Below are 5,857 nucleotides of genomic sequence, written 5' to 3' on the forward strand. Positions count from 1 at the left end.
CCGGCCCCTCTGCAGCCGAGGAAGATAGGGGGCCTGGGGTGGCGCAGGACCCCGTGATCACCCCGCTGGTCGGCCAGCCGGGCCTTTCATTCCCCTCTTCCTGCTGGTGCCACCCTGCCCCCCACCACACCTGGCACCTCAGCTGCCGGCACTGGAGCCATCAGACAAAGCCAGTCTTAGCTGATTCCCTGGCCTCTTCCAGGTGCCCCAAATGCTCCCAACCCACCCACTCACCCAGCCAGCCGTCTCGCAGCCCCTCCTGGTGGCCCCCCCAGAGCCCCCTGGTGGGCAGGGCCGCCTCTGCAGCTCAGAGCTCTGCAGGTCCCTGGGCCCTACCCGGCCCCAGCAGGGACCAGCGTGCCCCCCACCTGGCACCACATTGCCTCCTTGCTGTCACCTTGGCCGAAACCCTGGCTTCCTCCTCGCAAACCAGCTACACAGTCTCCTAAGGGGACACCTGAGGCAGGCACGGCGTTGGGGCCTCTGGGTACTTTCCCAGGAGCCGGGAGCTCCCCCCCTCCCCCCGGTGCTGCTTGGCCCCAATTCAGCTCCCCACCCCACCCCAACCCCGCTCAGCGAGATGGGGCCCCCCAGGGACAGACGCCCTGCCCAGCCTCCTGGCGGTACCTGATCAGAGAGCGGAGTCCGGCCGGTGGAGAGGAGGGGAGGGGAGCGGAGAGCGTGGGAGCGGACGCCTGGTCTCCCTGGGCTGGCCTGGAACCCGCCTCCTGGCCGCCCCTGGCGCGCGGGCTGGACGCAAGCTAGACGGTGGGAGCTGCAGCCTCCTCCACGGGAAAGGCCAGGTGAGCCCTGCCACAGACCGGGCTGCTGACAGGAGGGAGGAGGAACCTCTCGTGGGAGCCCCGGGGCTTTGGCCTCTAAGTCTTGGCAGCTGAGCCCGTTACCGACCAACATCCAGGCTCCCACACGCACCTGCGTGTGCCCAGCTCGCCTGCTGTTGGGCGGCCCACGCTGCACTCCCGGCGCCACAGCAAATCCCGCAAACCCGCAGCCTCCAGACCACCGTGACCCTGGGCGGAGGGTGGGGGGGTTGGGGGTGCGGCCCACAGTCATCTGCGGGGGAGCCTCTTACCGCCCAAATCCTTCAGAATCACAGGGGCCTCCCGGTGCTCCAGCCCATGGAAGAGGGGGAAACGAGCAAATCTTCACACAGCGCCCCCATGGCCATCGGCGATGAGCCCGAGATCAGTGGTCTAGACTCTAGGACATTCTTCACAGCCCTTTCCACCAAGGCGACACTCTGAAGCAACTTAAACATGCACCCATTCAGAACTGTTTAGATAAATCAGGGAAACTAGGATGCATTCAGACAGTGGGATACAATGCAGTCCTTACATTTATAAATATTTTGTCTGGCCGGCGTGGCTCAGTGGTTGAGCATCAGCCTACAAACCAGGAGGTCACGGTTCGATTCCCAGTCAGGGCACAGGCCCGGGTTGCAGCTTGATACCGTGTGGGGCGTGCAGGAGGCAGCTGATCCATGATCCTCTCTCATCATCGATGTTTCTCTCTCTCTCCCTCTCCCTCTCTGAAATCAATAAAAATATATATTTTTCAACATATATATCTATTATATATATCTACATATATCTCAATATGTGTGTGTGTGTGTGCATAAAGAAATCTGATTTAAAGCATTCAAAATATAAGCGGGACGATTTATGTAAATTATGTTATTGAACTGTGCCTGCACATGAGAAGAGCTTGGTGCATATTAGCAATTAAATAATACTGGAATGCGCGCACACAAGCACACACGCACAGGCACAGGCACACACACACAAGCACACACATAAGCACACGCACACACGCACAGGCACAGGCACACACACAAGCACAGGCACACAGGCACAGGCACACACACACAGGCACACACACAAGCACAGGCACACACAGTCACAGGCACACACACACAGAAGAATTCCAGGAAAGGTAGCACAGAATGGAACGTTTATTTCTGAGTGGGAGAATCTCTCTATTAAGTGGTTTCATTTTCTTTGTGTTTTCTGGTGCTTGCTGAATTTTCTGCATTAACAAGTATGACTTCTGTAATTAGAGGAAAGATAATGAATGTTCTAGAATAAAATAGTGCCTTGATTATGTTGGCACTTAAATAGGCATTATTCACGGTTTTATACCAGTGATTCCTCATCCCGGCGAGTTGGGACGGGGACCTTGTCAGTCTCGGAGAAAGCGGGGCACAGTTTCTCTGTTTTTAATGACATTTAATTTATTTTTTAAAACTTCAAATAACCACCAAGAAAAGGGCATCTGATGTTTATCTTCTCACAAATGGGGCCGCTGGTTTAGAGTCCAAGTCACGAGGTTGGGGAGTCAGTTTTTAAAATGTGCTCTAGCCATTGACGACTGTCCAAGCCAAACAGAGGACTGAGGCCTGGTCGTGTTTAGATAAATCCGTGATGAAACAGGAAGAATTACCGTGAAACCAGGGCAGAGGAAGTGCTACACTTACGGTGGGAACTGAGGTGGCGGCTCCCGGGCGGGTTTGCTGTCGGCCCGAGGGGTTAACAGTGAAGGTTTGAGGTTGTTTGAATGGACAGCCTCCTGGTGGGCAGCCAGGCGCCCTGAGTGTCTGTGGGACCATCCGCTTCCATCCCACCCCCACCCATTTCTGCTGCTGCACACACGGACCCCTCAGGTTTCAGAAGCACATGGGGCCGGGACTCGTGTCTGCTTCGTGCTCAGGTTTGTCTGAAGGGGGCCAGGGACCGTTGAGAGGGGGGTTGGTTGGTATTTTAAGGTTATTTTTACATCGTTTTCCTTCCACAACCACAGCCTTATCTGCCGGCTCGGAAAGGAGGTGGGACAGAAAGAACCCAAAGAGCCCACCGCCACAGCTGGCTTTTCTGGCTTTATTCGGGGGCTGTGTGACTCAGAGCACAGGCCAGCGGCCGGGCACGGGCACGGGAGGGGACAGCTCCTTCTCGCAGACACACAGGAATCGCGCACGTCGGGGTCACCACTGGCTTAACGAAGGAAAACAACAACACAGTCACCGGCATCCGAGTCGGTGAGACTTACAGTTCGCACATCATAAGGTGCCAAAGAGACACAGACAGCAAAACGAACCGCATCTCCTTTTAAACCGCAAAACAGAGGCCTAACGCCTGGGCCGCCCCGTCCAACTTGAGACAAATACATCGTTCCACGTTTACGCAGAGCCTGTGGCTTTTAGGACTCCAGTGCCCTTCCCGCTCAGACGACAGAGTCCCGTCCGGGAAAACTAGACGTAGATCACAGTCAGCAGGACATCCCCTCCCCAGGCGCTGTGCACCCGGCAGGGCTGGGCGGGGCACGTGGCCGGCGGCCCTGGGACCGTCCGTCACTGGAAACACAGGACTCAGTCAGGATGGAGACTGTCTTTTCCTAACGGGGTGGAGCCCACTTCCGCTGGCATGGCTGGTCCCCGGACTTTCTGGAACAAAGTTGCTGCTTGGCCAGGAGGGCGGGGGGCTAAGGAAGGGCCTGGACCTGCTCCGGGTGGAGGGCCCCGAGCTCAGTACCCTGGTGGCGGCCACAGACGGGACACGGGGATGCGCACAAGCTCTCAACGGCTCCGCCTTCGGGGATCAAGTCCGCTGCGTCCACAGGGCAGCTCCTCAGGGCGTCTGCAGGTGCCGTGAGTGAAGCAGATTCCAGGAAGCTTCTGGAAATCGCGGCCTCCACCCCCTCGAGTCCAGGAAGCCCCCAGGACTCCAGCATCAGCCCCTTTCAGGCCTGTGGAAAGGAACGTTGAAAACCTAAAACTCACACTCCCCGGGCGTCAAGCCACAGGCCTCCACTTTCCACAGTGACCCATCCACATGCACCGGCTCCGCCACCCAGGCCCGGCTGCTTCACCTCTAGCTCCACCCCAGCCTCCCCAGGCCGCTAGCTTCACCGAGACATCCTCTCCCACCTGCTGGGGGAGGCTTGGCCCCTGGGTGGCCACCACCCAAAATGACTCCCAAATGCATCTGTCAGGGGTTTAGAAGTTGAGTTTCTTGGGGCATTGCACCAAGATGGGGGGACACTCTGAAGGCCACGTAGACGAGGTCTGTGCCCCAGGCAGCCTGGACTTCCGACCCTTTCCTGGCAGGGGAGGGGAGGAGACTCTTCCCCGGGGTCTCCGTCAGGGGCATGGGCACCAGGGGCTGCTCTGTGATGCCGGGAGCAGCTTCACCAAAAACCCAAGCTTCACCCTCCCCGCCCCCCAGGCCGTGCAGCAGGGGAGGCGGGAAGACGCCAGGAACCCCCCACATGCAGACACCAACAGAGGCACTGCTCCTCCAGGAGGGAGTGGCCGAAGTCAGATTAGCCACGTGATCTGAACGAGCATTTTCTACTCCCGGGATAGGTTTAACATTTTCCTCTAGTTTATACACTTACGTTAGATACCTAAAATACTCTCATATACATACAGAAAAATATCTCTGTGGAAAAGCACACGTGACGATAACAGGTTAAATATCTTTGATACAGACTCCGTTAGCTTCTGCGACATGTGCCGCAGCCTCCTACACACCACACACACATGCAGCCACGGACAGTCCACAGGCACACGGCAGGGAGCAGGAGGCACCCTGACAGAGCAGCTTCCTCACGCCCTGCAGGGGCCTCCGCACCTTCTCAGCTGCAGACCACACAGCACGCAGGGACCGGAGCGAGGCCCGACGATGACACACACAGCGGTTCTGCCACAGGTTTCTCACGTGCACACACACGTTTACACAAATGCTGCCCCCTGTGCATGTGGGTCCGAACCACGCCCGAACCACGTGAATGCCAGCTCCCCTGCCCACGCAGGGCTGGGGGAGGGCAGCGAGGGACAGCCCACGGCTGGCCAGGCGCCAGAGGACCCGCCCTGAGGCTGGCTTCGCAGACCAAAGACACGTGGACTCTTGGCAACGTATGTTCCAAATGCACGTGTGCAAATAAACATCACGATGGAAGATCCGCTGGAATGTCTGCCTCTGACAGCCAGTCCTTAGCTGCGGACGGTTTAAGGGTGTTGCCTGATAAACAGTCATGGAAAGGTTCCCTCCGGAACGAACACTCGTCAAACGCCCCAAGAGGCACGTCCACGCTCGCCGGGAAGACGCATTAGGTGGAAACAACGCTCGACTTGGCCACGTTGTTCAAAGGGACGCCGACCAGGAGATGGACCGGCCGTTTCTGTCCGGCCTTCCTGTCGCCTTTTCCCTTAATGAACTTTATCATCCCGGACAGAACGGAGGGAGACACGGAGAGGGGTTATTGCTGCGTGTATAGAACAAGACCCGTGTGCAGAGGGCGAGCGGGGCTGACACAGCTGTGGCTGTGGCTGTGGCTGTGGCTGTGGCTCTGGAGCGTCCGGCCCAGCAGGAGCAGCTCGGGAGAGCAGCAAGCCGGGGCAGCAGGGCCGACTCTGATCCCACCCCCCAGGAGCTGTGGCTCCAGAACGGGGGGCTCCCCGCCCGGGGGCTCTGCCCTCCCTCCTGACTTCACCCTCCTCAAAGCCCGGAGGTGGGGCCCGTGGGAGAGCCCAGCGGGGGCGTCCCTGCCGCTCAGAAGGTGCCCCCGACACCCGTGGTCCATCCGGCCCCGCAGGGCGGGGAGCGGGCTCCATGCCTGGCCTCTCTCCCCGGAGCTGCGATGGAGGAGCAGCGCCCAGCCCTGGGGAGCCCTGAGCACCCCCACCCGTCGCCGAGGGTCAGGCACCTCGCAGACGAGGCTGGGGGAGCCGCTCTGTCCCACCAGGAAAGGGAGAGAAGCCCCGCAATGACTGAAGACCGAAAGGAAGGGTTTTCTTTCAAATTGGCGGGTCTCCTGGTCAAAGCTCAGAGGCCTCTCGGTG

The 5,857-nt window shown here is 58.9% G+C and overlaps 1 long non-coding RNA gene across 1 annotated transcript in view; it reads right to left on the minus strand.

Moving 5' to 3' along the window:
* LOC107182217 overlaps nt 1-3,784 on the minus strand; it is a 12,808-nt gene extending 9,024 nt beyond the window's left edge. The window contains exon 1 of the long non-coding RNA XR_001512934.1: nt 3,774-3,784. This is a non-coding gene — a long non-coding RNA (uncharacterized LOC107182217). The remainder of the gene's footprint in view (nt 1-3,773) is intronic.
* Nucleotides 3,785-5,857: the final 2,073 nt, after the last annotated feature.

This window comes from Myotis davidii, unplaced genomic scaffold, assembly GCF_000327345.1.
Source record: "Myotis davidii unplaced genomic scaffold, ASM32734v1 scaffold170, whole genome shotgun sequence".
NCBI lineage: Eukaryota > Metazoa > Chordata > Mammalia > Chiroptera > Vespertilionidae > Myotis > Myotis davidii.